The sequence below is a fragment of the Aquila chrysaetos genome, chromosome 13 (genome assembly GCF_900496995.4).
Source record: "Aquila chrysaetos chrysaetos chromosome 13, bAquChr1.4, whole genome shotgun sequence".
Classification (NCBI taxonomy): Eukaryota; Metazoa; Chordata; class Aves; order Accipitriformes; family Accipitridae; genus Aquila; species Aquila chrysaetos.
In genome coordinates this window covers 21,443,522-21,456,231 of record NC_044016.1, presented here as the reverse complement: position 1 = coordinate 21,456,231, position 12,710 = coordinate 21,443,522, and the positions used below count along the sequence as shown (strand labels likewise).

The following is a 12,710-nucleotide window of genomic DNA, read 5'->3' as shown; positions in this document are numbered from 1 at the left end:
TGGGGGGAGCTTCAGATGAGGGGGGCCACTGCAGCAGGGTTCAGCCCTGCTCAGGGAGAAGCCTGAGCTGTCTTATGTCTCTCACAAGGATGCTTTGTCCCTTGGTTCCTCTGTGCCTGCACCCAGCCCAGCTAATCCCATGGGGCACCTGGGCCCCTTTTCCCTGCCACAGGAGCTCAATGGAGAAGCTGCTGCCTACAGAGCAAATCCTCCTGCCTGCACAGCCCTGCCAGGCCTGCCTAGCCTTCCTCTTTTGCAGGATGGCCGCCAGCACAGGTTGTGGCAGGTGGATGTTGCGTGCCAGGGTGGGGGCCAGGGGAGTGTGACCAGACCCCCGGGGCTTCCTGCAACCCAGATACTTTGCAATAACTTCACCAGGCTACACCGGCTGTAGCTGCCCCAGTTCCAGCTTGCACTGGGAAGCGGGAAGAGGAGCTGGCCCAACCTGCCCTTAGAATGTACCAGCCCCGGCAGGAGAAGGCGAAGTTTCCAGGGTTGTGGGTAGCCAGGCCTCTTCCCAGCGGGCTGCGAGGCTCGGCCGTGCACACCCCTCGCCTCCTCATACATGTTGTGGGGCTTAAAATAGAAGTGCTGGCTGCAGCCCAGCTCTGCAGCAAGGGCTGGGAGAGGAAAAATGCTCCTGCCACCCCATCTCCCTCCCGCAGCGTCCCCAGGGCTGGGGACAGGCAGTGAGGTAGAGGTGGCCACGCCACTGTCACCAGCAGAACAGCTTTCTCCATGCTCCCAATGAGGGGTGGGAGGAAATGGCAGCAAGGGGTGCTGCCATGTGGGCGTGGGTGTGCTTTTTGTGCTTCCCCTGTGCCTTCCCAACCTCTACTTGGCTCCATTGCTATTGGCTCCAGCACCTGTTTTTCTCCGGCACCAAAGCTCGGCTGCCTGTGCTGCTTTAATGGGAAGAGGCAAGAGGGACGGCAGGGCTGGGGGGGTGCCCTGGGAGGAGGCCAGCCCCAGCCGGGCTGGGGAGGAGGCTGAGGCACAACATTTGCAGCTCCAGCCACACATACCAGGAGAGCAGCCGGTGGGCAAGCGCCAGTTCATTCCTGAGCAGCTGAGGGGCCCGGCAGAGGGGGCAGAGGGTGCAGGGTGCTCTGCTTGAGGGCATGCAGACCCATGGTGGGGTGGGGGCTGAGCAAGCATCCCGCAATGGCCCGAGTCCAGCACAGCAGCGTGGGGTGTCATGTGCCACTGGTGAGGTGTCGCCATCCCAGGGATGATGCTGGCACCTGCAGCACCCCTCTTGGTCCCCAGGGCTGTCCCCCTTGCACAGGCTGCATTGTCCCCCCGGGACAGCTGCCTGCCCCCAGCCTCCCCTCTCTCCTTCCCTGCACTGGCGCTCGGCCGCTCTGCAACCCGCTGACGAATCCCGCTTGCAGTTCCAATGGCAGAAGCCACTTCCCCCCCCCCGCCCTCCCCCCGCCCCGCTAATCCGCCTGTGCATGCAGCCTCCACCTGCTGAGCCAGCGGGAGCCGTTCTCAGCCAGCCCCAGCCAGTGCCAGGGCTCTGAAACCTGCTGGCTGGAGAGCCCGTGGGGCAGTGGACCCTCTGCACCCCGGTTCTGCTGCCACAGGAAACCCCGACCCCACTTGGCACCAGGCAGTGAGGAGGCTGCAGGCAGCATCAGCTGGCACGGGGAGAGCTGAGCCCTCAAGGTAAGGGCAGGGTGCAGGCAGGGGGGGGGTGAGCAGAGCAAGCACTGTCCCTGCTGTGCCTTGTTCCCCCACGTACCAGGGAGGGGGTCCGGCTCCAAGCTCCCCTCTGCTGAGCCAACGACTTGCCCCCCTATTTTGGCTGCGTGGCAGTCCTGCTGCAAGGTCACCCTGCAGCTGGGGGCCTATGCTGAGCTCCCGGAGCCATCACCCACTGCCTCACTCCCCCACCCCGGGAGGACAGAGGGCTGGGACCCTGAGCTTTCTGGTCCCATGGCTGCAAGGAGGGTTCGGAGCCTGGCCCTGCTGCAGGGTGGGGGGGAGTGAAAGCAGGGAGCAGCAGTGGTGGGGCTGGCTGCCAGCACCCTGGCTTCCTTACCTGGGCAAACTCGCAGCACAGCAATGCCCTCCTCCCGGGGCAGGGATCCCCGGGGCAGGGTCCCCGGAGGGCGCAGGGGCAGGAGGGCCAGCCATCTGCTCCAGGAGGAGGGGAGGCACAGGGAAAAGCCAGAGCACGGGGCATCCCTGTGCCGGAGCTGCGGCAGTGGGGTGACCTCAGCAGCATCCCTCTCGCAGCTGCGGGTGCTGCAGCTGGGGGACCCGGGGCAGAGCGGGGTGCGAGGCAGGGTTAGGCAGGGGTGGGAGCACTGGGCTGCAGTGCCGGCGGCACCGGGGCCGGCCCTGGGCTGGGGCTGACGGCTGTCCGGCACCCGTCTGCTCTCTGTCCTTGACGTGGCAGGCAGCGCACTAGGACCTGGCGAGCCCCGGGCAGGCATTGCTGGCAGCCCTTTGCCTGAACGGTGCAGTATCCTGCCTTGTCAGCCAGCTGCACCGCGGGAAGGAGCCTGCCAGCTCCGGGAAAAAACATGTAAGCAAGCGTGGCTGTGCCCCGGGCCACAGCGGGCCGGGCAGGAGCTCGCTGCGCTGCGTCCCACGGGCTGGGACGCAGGGCTGGGGACTGCCGCCGCAGGCCATAAACAGGGCACGGGGTTAAGGGCTGGTGTCTGCTGCCACAGGAGTGGGTGGGTGCTGGGGCGGAGCGGGGACCCCAGAAGCGACGGTGGCAGCGCTCCGGGGAAACCTTTGCACCCGTCCAGTGGCAGTGCAGGGCAGCCGGGGTTGGGGTGCTGTGGGGGTGGCAGGCTGTCCGATGGATGCTTTGACCCCAACTTGCTCAGCCCCACACTCCTGCCTGTACTGGGTGGTGCTGCCTTCTCCTCCCCCTCTGGGACCCCCCACAGGACTGGGCAGGGGACCTGTCCCGGGAGATATGGCTGGCACCAGGACAGTGCCATGGGGCAGCAAACGCCTCCCCCCCACCCCCCCAGCACCAGCCAGCTGGGTACGGTGTTTGGCTAACCTGTCTGTGAGGATGTCACCCCAGGACTGGCACGGCCACTTCTTACTGCCCCTGTCACCCTCTTGTGTCAGTTCCAGCCTTCCCTGCCCTGCCAGTCCCATATGTTCCTGTACAGCCCCAGGGGTGCCTGCATCGCAGGGGACACTGCTGGGGAGCTCTCCCTGTTCCTGGAGGCCCTGGGGCTGTGCGACCCCTCGCCTCCCTGCTAGGGCTTCTTCTGCAGCCCTATCTGCCTCTTGCATGTCCTTTGTCCCCGTAGCCGGGCACTCTCCCATGACCCTTTCCATTTGTAGGCTGACCGCTGGGAGCTGGGAGCCGGGAGCCCGCCCTCCACCCTTGCACCACTCCGCATGTAGCTCCTTCCTCCCCGGGCACCATGCCCCAGCTGCCCTCGGTGTGATTTGGCCTGGTGCAGAGGTCCCAGCTGCCCGCAGGGCCCGAGGCTTAGCCTGAGGCTTGTTTGCAGGAGCCTGACTTCACATGCAGGGGAGAGAAACGAAGGTACAGGCAGTGTAGGTTTCATGGCATGGCCCTTGCTCCCACATCTGTGGTGCCTCCCAAGGTCAGGGCGCTGATCTGCTGCCCTGGTAAAGGTCTCACGTGAGAAGTGAGAAAAGAGGGTGCCCACCGCTGCTCACTGTCCCTATCCCTCCCGCGCCCTGGTGCTGCCTTGGGGAAGGAGCAGGTGCTGTAGGGGCTGCAATGGATGGGGAAAGGTAGGGAGCAAGGGAAGCTGGCACGGCCAGGTGGTAAGAGATAGTGAAGCTCATCTGTCACGGTCCCTAGGCCCAGGCCCGTGCAGATAAGATGATGGAAGACGTGGTACAGGATCATGGCCACGTGCTGCTGCTGGCCTGCTTGCGCTGCGCCGGCTATCTTGTGCACAGACATATAAGAAGCCCCGCTCCCTGCCAGGAGCAGCTGGAGCATCCCTGAAGGCGAGTTGGGCGGCACTTGGAGCAACGGGACAGCGGATGTGGGCGGCAGCAGCAGAGCAGCCTGTCCTGCATCAGAGCTGGCAGCCCTGGCCTGAGCTGCCACCAGCAACGAGCCACTCCAGGGCTTACCAGGAAGCCAGGCTTTCGTGGAGCTCTTTTTCTTCTCAAGAAGCATGGCTTTTTGCAGGGATCCCAGCACCTCCATGACTGCAGCTACAAAGCAGGGCCAGCAGCAGCACAGCCGCAGCGCTGCTGGACACCTCACGGCAGCTCAGCCCTGCTGTGAAGCTTCCCAGCTCTGCCATCCCAGGATGCTGCACTAGCGACAGACAGGTGAGGCTTTTCCACCTGCTTGCACCCACTGGAGATGGCAGGTCCTGTGGGGAGAGTGGAGAAGGCAGGGAGCAGATGATGCCTGCAGCTCCTCCTCAGAAGGGGGTTCTTCATGAGAAGCCAGCCACTGCTGTTGTCAGGGCTGACTTTCCCTTTCTGGCTTGCCAGAAAGGAGATTTACTGGGTCTGGGTCGTGGTGTTAGCAGAGCAGGCCATGTTTCCCCAGACACTGTCTGTGAGTCCCTGTCAGCTGAGGGTGATTGTGTTGAGTCAGCCTCAGGCCATGAGCCCCTGGGAAGGTAGCGCCAGGAGCCCTTCTTAGCCCTGAAGCACAGGCAGTGGCACAAGGATGCTCCTGGCTGCCTTATAGCCCAGGGCTGTGGGGAGAAGCAGGCAAGCTGCCTTCTGAGAAGTGAGCTACGCTGAGGAGGCGCGCCTCATGCTTTTCCCCATGCAGTCCTGTCCCATCCCACCCCACCCCTGTGAGACTCGGGGCTTTCACAGGCCCAGCCAGGACCCCTTTCTCTGCGGCCTGCAGTTGAGCTGCAAGCACAGCCCCGCAGGGCAGGTATTGTGCTCAGGGTGGCTGTCGCTGTGTTGTGTCCTCATACGATCCTTCCTTCAGCAGGACCCTGAAATCTGCTTCCTAACACTATCCCTGCCCTTCTGCATGGTATGTTACCTACAGGCAAACGCTGTCCTCCTCCGTTACACTGCCTTCAAACTAAGAGCTGGAGCTTCTGCCCTTGGACTTCCCTGCTTACCTCCCCAGATTTCCTGGCTCTCGCTCATCCCCAGCCCCCTCTCTGCAGCACAGCCGTGGGTTAGCACAGCACACACAACAAGCCGTCCGAATCGCTGCCCACACTTTGGGGTGCCGGGTCCCGCTTTGCGTCCACAGCTCCCGATGCTGGTGGTGCCCCCTTCTCCCTGCTCCAGTCCACTGCCTCCTCATCCTCATGGTGGGCCTGGGGTCCCTCGCCTGCCCTTCCCTAGCCCCCTGCCCGAGGGGCGGCTTGGGACGCTTCCCGGCTCGGAAAGGCCAGATCCTCTCCCACCAGCCATCAGCTCCCCACTGTCGGGAGCACGCCACTGTTGCCCCCCCCCCGCTTTCCCACCCTCCCTCCCACATGCCGCAGAGCCACTTAAGCCTGTAGGGCGGCTAAGCCCTTCCCCGTGGGCCCCCCGTGCTCCCCGGTCAAGGGGCTGCTGCGCCGGGCTGCCGCCAGCAGGGGGCAGCAGCGGCCCGCGCGCCTCCCGGCGATGAGTTTGTGGGTGCTCTGCCGCGGCGCCGGCGGGGGGCGGCGTCCCAGCAAAGCCCCCAGCAGAGCACCTCTCGGGGTCCGGCGGCTTTGCAGCGAGGGCGGGCAAGGGGCCAGAAGCCGGTGCCTCCCCTCCAGGGACAGCCAAACTCTGCCAGGGTCCCCCTGGCGGCATGAGCACGAGGCACCGCTGGCTCCCGGCGGCGTCCCCCAGTCCCACGCGTGAGGGGCGCAGGACCCCCGGAGCGTTTCCTTCTCCCTGGGCCATGTTAGCACATCGTCTGCCCACAGGTGGACGCTCGGCTTTGCAGAGGGGCTGAGGGAGGGGGGCAGTCCAAGCGATGTGATACCCGCCGGCCGGGCTGCCGGCCATGGGTTCGGCCTGCCCTTCTGTTGGTATCTCATGGTTGTGCTCCGCCGGGTGGCCTGGGGGGGCCGCGTTTCAGCTTGGGAACATGCGGAAGCGTGACTGGCAAGGAGGGGAAATGATGAACGGCTGGTACTGTTGGAAGCTGTGGGAAAGGGCCCTCCTGGAGACCTCCCTGGGGAATGTTTGGAAGCATTCAGCCACAGCTCCACTGCTGATTCACCCAAGGGGAAAAGCATGACAGGACGGGCTTAGTCTCCAAACAGGATTTAGTCAGCCATGCCAGACGTTTGCACAGAGCTGAATTCCTCCACGCCAGCCAGCGACCGTTGGGCCAGGCACAGACTGGGGCCAGCATAGCCATGAGAGCTCCTGGGGCTGTTTGGAGCCCTCCTCTCTGCAGGTGGCCACGTGCCATGGTCCCCAAGATGCCAGTGGCCACGGAGCTGGCTGGCTGGGAGAGCAGGCAGGCACCTTCCCCCTGCCCTGCTGTGCAGGGTGTGCAGCCTCCAGCCGCAGCGGCACTCCCTGAGAGCTGGAGCATGGCTCTGCCCACTGCCACCAAGGTGTCTGGGGAAGGCTGATGGGGAGCCATGGCTTCAGGCTATCCCTCAGGCCTGGGATTCAGCCATCCCCCAGCAAGGCTTCTTCTGCCTTTTAGATGGTGCTTGGAGATCCAGGGAGCCACTGGGCACCTGGCTTCACTGGGGCATGGCTGGGCTTTGTGGGGGAAAGCAGGACCACACAGCGGCTGCCACCCCTCTTCCTCCTGCCAGGGTCCCTTGTTCCCAGCTGCCCGCGGCTCCCCATGGTGTTTTACGAGGGTGGCTGGGTGCCAGCCGGCTCCTTCCTCAATGGCTCTGCTCTGTCATGCCAAGGAGCGGGATGTGCCCCCGGCACTGCTTCAATGGGCCGGATGACCCTGATTATAGTGTGGCTCCCTCCACCCAAGCCAGCTCCATTCTCTGCCAAGGACGTGGTCTCACACCACGACAGGGTGACAGGGTGCTCAGCATAGCCCTCGCCCTGGGGCTGCCGTTTCTGAATGTTGCAGGGGGTTCCTGCCTGCTGCTGTGCCAGGGGTTAACCCTGGCTCTCTGGTAGCTGTGGGAGCCTGCACTGTGTGTCTTGAGTTTACCCAGGTCTCAGCTTGGCCCCTGGCAGGTGGAAACTGCCTGCTGCAGGGGTAACATTTCACCCTTGGCCAGTGGCTCCATGGCTGTCATTCAATAACTAGCCACCCAGCAACTTTGGGGCTAATTGGTGTCATTAGGCAGTAAATGCTTGTAAGAGTAAGCAAATGGGCAGCTGGAGCTGAGGAGATGGCAGCAGCAGTGCAGGGAGGGAGGGAAGATATGCAGGGTGTGGGGAGGGAGGCAGAGGGATGGGGATGGAGGAGGGAGGGATCGCTGTGGGAAGGATCTCGCCCAGGAGGTGGCAGAGATGGGAGACACTCAGCAGTGGCTTGGGTAGAGGGGTTTATGTCCCACCCCCCAGCCTGCCAGCTGCGAGATGCCCCGTGTCCCAAAAATGCTGCTGCCCCACGGGGCACCAAGCCCTCCCCTCTGGCAGTCTGAGAGGGGCTGGAGCTTGACTGGACCCCACTGCCCACGCCAGCCCCTGGGAGCCCTGTGGGTGCCATGGGCCCCTTGCTGAGCTGTGCCTGCCCAGCGGACAATGGGGTTTGTTTCTGCTTGCCCAACTGGAAAACACCCACGTCCCCACGACCAGGCTGGAGGCACTCGGGGCCAAGGCCCTTCCCTGCCACGTCTCTGGGCCGTTTGCTCACTGGAGCTGCGAGTGCTTTGGGGGTAACTGTGTCACCTCGTTGCATCTCGGTGTTACCAGTGAGGGGGGATGCTGAGTGTTGGGAGGTGGTGGGGCCGATCCACAGCAAGTGCCTCCCTCTCCCCTGCCTCTCCTTGCAGGTTTTCACCCAGGGCTGCTCCTCTGCTGGCAGCGAGCTCCTGCTGCCCTCAGCCCACTAGTGAAGGAGTCACAGGCAGCTGCCTGACTTTATCCTGGCAGGTTGGGTCGTGCAAGGAAGCAGAGGCACGGCGGCGCGCTGGAGATCTACTTGGCCCCCTGCGAGCAGTGACGTGCCCAGCTGGATCTCTGTGTCATAGGCAGAGCTCAGAAGGGGATCACAGCCCGCTTCTTCCCCACCTGGTCCCAGCCAGGCTCAGGCCATCAGGTGAGCATCACCTCTGCCCTGCCACTTCTCATCCTGAAATGCAGGGCAGGGCACCAAGGTCCCAGGGGGTCACAGTCAGGAGCCCCACAAGCAATGACTGGAGAACCCCCACCCCAAAAAGGGCCTGCCAGCCAGGACCCTGCTCTGGGGTCAGCCAGGGCCAGTGAGGGAACAGCAAAACTAAAATGGTCCCTGAGCCATTCGCTGATCTCAGCAACAGGCTGAGATGCTTTGTTGACTATCAAAGCATCCCGGATCATTGCAGTGTCATTATAACTGGATTCCAAGGAGCCTGCAGTGGGTTTTTTCCCCCCATTGGCTAATAGGTTAATAACCTGCTGGCACTTGACAGAGGTCCAGTATCTTCTGTGTTTCCCTCCATGTGACTGATTAAAATGCCCCTTCTCCCCCTTTCCCAACCCGGCTGTGCTCTGCTGCCTTGTCACACGTGCAGAGAATCGGATATGGCTGCTAATCTTCTTGCCACCCCACTCCTGCCTGCCTGCTGTGCCTTTTAAACACAGTGGCTCTCTGTTTCTCTGCTCTGTGGCACCGAGGGCCTGTGCAGAGGCTCTCTGAGCTGAGCCGCCCATGCCTTCCTCCGGGATGGGGTGGGCAGCACCCGATGGAGGGAAACACTGTCACCATGAGTCATGCTTGCAAAGGGAAGGGCAGTTTTGCAATGGAAAGGGGAGTTGGACAGCATGCAGCCTTCCGACCTCAGCCCTGCTACAGACTGATGGCCTCCCCATGCCTCAGTTTCCCCTGCCCCTAGCACAGGCACATTAGAGGGAAAGGGAAATCTCATTGTAGAGGAGGGCTGGCGGGTTAATTAAGGTACAGTTGCAAAGTGCTTGCAAATCTCCAAGGAAAATGGTCGACACGGGTGCCAAGTGTAAAGGATCCTGAAAATACTAAGTGCCTGCAAATCCTGCCTTGCTCCTCAGGCCCTAGAACTCAAATATTGCCCAAGAGGCACGGAAAATATTCCTTCAGGTCATATGATGCATTACCCACAGCCTGGAATAAATCTCCCTTTTTGTTCTTGCTTTCCAAACCAGCTGTTTGTTTGCTTTCCCCTTTTGGATTTCATTGCTTTAGTTGAAGCAGGGAATTGCTACAAGGGGGGGGTGGGGGGTGGAAGTGGCTTTTGTGAAAGGTTTGGCAGCAAGCGTCTCTGAAGGGAGAGCACTTCGCCAGTTTGTTCTGCTTGTTACAAACTAGCATTGAGCAGAGCCTACAAATTGGGCTCCAGGTGACGGCATTGCAATGCCTGCAGTGCACGTTTGTGGTTTCAGAAAGAAAACTCAAAGGGCTGGGCAGCTTGAGCCCCATCGGCATGTCCTGGGGAGCGTGTCCATAGGACTCATGGCCTTATGTAAAGGAGAGGTTTCGCTGGCTGCCTTCCTCCGGGAAAGAAGGACTCTGCCTTCTCCCTTTGCTCTGGGGAGCACAGCAATCTGCCAACAGCAGCAGCGTATTTTGGCACCACGCTGCTGCTCTGGGGATGGAGAGGGTGGAAGAGCAACAAGCCCCTGAGCCCCGCTCGAGGCTGCCTTTTCTCCTTGCCCAAATTACACAGGGGGGAAACATCTAGCTTTGTGTGTCATACTGGTGTCCTACAGTGGTGGCCCAGTACCAGTACTGGGCAAAGCACCAGCTGTTTCCAGTTTGGAGCAGAAACTGTTCCCGCAGCTGTTTGCTTCTTCTGGGAGGCTTGTTATTATACTTGGAAAGGCGAAGACAATAACATGAGAGTCATTTGGGAGCAGAAGGCTCCGCAAAGGCAACGCATCCTGTCAAGGTGAAGCAAGGCAGCTTGGCCCTTCAGCAAGGGCTCGTGTTTGCGGGGCGATAAGTGAGTTGTCACTGGCTGTGTGATTTGTCACCTTCCCTCACAGAAGAGGTGTCGTCTCCCTGAGACCACGTGCCAGAGTTGGCATCACGCAGCCCAAGGACCGTGCATCACTCTTGAGGACGGACGTGCTCCCCAGGGGGCTGAAGTGCCTCTCCTGAGATGAGACCCATGGGTGAAATCTATTCTGTCCTGCACCAGCCAGGGCTGGATTTTAATGGGCACTCTCTCCCAGCCTTAGCCTTCCTCTCTCCATGGTGTCTTGCTCGCTCTGGGTCTCCTGCTTGCCCCAAGGAAGGTATCATTAGAACCCATCCTGCAAGTTGGTAGTGGGTGGGTGCACAGGTCTGTGCAGAGAAGCATCCGGCAGCCCGTGCTGTACTTAGAAGCTGGAAGCTGCCTTTCTCCTTGCCTCCCCTCGGGTATATCTGCTGGCCTCCTGTCTGCCTGCAGTCACTGGTGGCTACAATGCTGTTCAGCGTTAATGGATTTCAAACTGCCTGTCTCCACTGAGAGACATCTCTATTGAGACATGTTGATTCCAGTGCCTGGGAGCGGCTGTGGAGACAGGACCAGAGCTGTGAATTAGAGAACATTTAATCCCGTACTTTGGGGATGGTAAGTGCTACGTGCCCTGCTGCTGAAAGCCTGGGGTGAGGCAGCGTCTACACCCACCCTGTCCTGAAGCAGAGACTTCCCAGAATATCCACTCAAAGGTAAATTTTGAAGTGTTTCTCCTCCCGACGAGGTCTGAGACTCTTAATGACGCTGAGAGCCTTGTCCTGGCTTCTCAAACCACAGTGGTCATTCAGCTGAGCACTGCCAGTCTGGACTTCGCACTCAGGAGTCCCTGGGGGATTGGTTCCTGCAGCTTTTAGCCTGTGCTGAGGCTGGAGCTTATATAGAAAAATAAAATTGTAGCGATGTTCAAATTTTAGCTCAATGCTGCTAAGCAGCAAGTGTGGACATCTCAAGGGGAAACACGGGGCCCGAAGTGCTGTGGCATTGAGGTCTCAAGGACATGGGGGCACATAGGGTTCCGTAGGTGACAGCGTGGCACATCTTAAAGCCAGAGAGGAGGTGATGTGAAGACATCCTAAAGCAGGTGACCTTGCTCTTCTATTTGCTTTTTTTTTCCCCGAGCCTATTTTGAAGTGATCTTGGTTTATGTTTTTCCCTTTATGCTGGGGGGAAGGAGGGAAGGGAGAGGAGAATGAGAGGGAGAGGGAGAGGGAGAGGGAGAAGGAGAGAGAGAGGGAGAGGAGCTTACCCAGGGGATGACCTTCCAGATCAGAAAGGCTTAGGGAAAATAGGCTGAAGAAAGGCAGGCCCAGGGCTTGGATCCATCATTGCTTGGGAGACGCAGCAGGAGCTTAATTGGAGATGGGAGCTTTTAAATTTAATTTGATCTGAGTCTTACATTTAAGACAACAGCCTCCTGTCTTATTATGTGACAACATTGTCTGCTGCTCACTTCACGTTGTTAGTGCACCCTGCTATCTGACCCCAGAAACCCATAACCGCAACAAATATCTACCACCAGCGCAGAAGGAGAGACCCAGTGGCAAAGGCTGCTACCGAGCAGGACAGCGGGGAAGTCACTTCCTGAAGCTGACACTCCACAGTGTCATCCTTGTGTCTCAGAAAGCACCGGTAGCTGTCTCACCCCATCCCCATTGCCTTTTTCTCGGGCTTTGGGGACTTCTTGCTTACATGGCGATGCTTTGCAGGTCTGTCTTAAAATACAAGCTTGGTGCTTGGATTCTGCAGGGAGTTGTGTGTTAGAGATCATCTCCCTGAGAGATCACAAGGATGGGAATCTGCCAGAGCATTCGGGGGTGTTTTAACTTCTGATTTTAATTCTAACCCAAACTGGTCGCTGTCTGCAGAGAATTTTCCCAGGCTTTTTAGTAACAGAGCAAATGCTTTTGCAGTTGAAGTTGCTGCAGGGACTTCCTGGTGCCACTGCCTGTGGCCGCATGGCATAGGTGAACGGGGAGAGCAAGGAGGGCCCCGTGCTCCTGGCAGAAGCACCTTGAAACACAGAGCTACATAAAAAAGATTTCTGCAGACCATTTAACAGCCCGGCTATGAGGTTGAATTCAGGTGCACTCCCCTTTGCTGGGGGACAAAGTACCCCGAGTCCTGCTGCACCTTGGCACTTAAGCAAAACAACAGGCTTTCATCACAGCGGAGTAGATATCTGTTCCGGAGAGATAGAAGCCTGGAGACGGGCAGCCTGAAAAAAAACAGCTTAGAGTCCACGCCTGCCCTTTGGATACTGGATACATGCAATACTTAGGTCCTCTGGATACAGGGAACTTGCTAAATTTCAGAGAGGTCTGCACATCGCCTGCCATCCCGGGTAGCACCACCATGAACACACAGTGCAAAAAGCTGTCTTCAATCCTCTTGGTAACCCTATATATATATATGTTTGGGGGGGGGGGGGTTCTTTAACACCCATAAGTGGTGACTGCCAGCAGAGAGGGGTTTTGTCCAGATTAGGATGCAGCACTGGGGACAAGCAATGGACCTAACAGATGGGGCCAGTTCACACTCCTTTTAGAGCCGTAATATAATATAGAGCTCCCTTCAGAGCTATGATATTTACTAATGTATGGGTATTAATGCAAACCCGGAGCTGGGTGCAGCTCAGGAACGTAGAGGGGGCTTTGCTCTCCTTCCACCAGGGCCGTGCATTGCTAAAGCAGTCGAACCCTGGGCTGGGAG

The 12,710-nt window shown here is 59.7% G+C and overlaps 1 protein-coding gene across 2 annotated transcripts in view; it reads left to right on the top strand.

Annotated features, from left to right (window-relative positions):
- Positions 1 to 1,505: 1,505 nt before the first annotated feature.
- The window catches only part of LOC115350471 (heat shock protein HSP 90-beta), a 42,389-nt gene continuing 31,184 nt past the window's right edge, over positions 1,506 to 12,710 (top strand). The window contains exons 1-2 of one of the 2 annotated variants that reach the window (XM_041128206.1): positions 1,506 to 1,671; positions 7,957 to 8,122. The gene's annotated coding sequence lies outside the window, so the exon portion shown is untranslated. The remainder of the gene's footprint in view (positions 1,672 to 7,956; positions 8,123 to 12,710) is intronic. The other variant, XM_041128208.1, reaches the window with a different exon arrangement.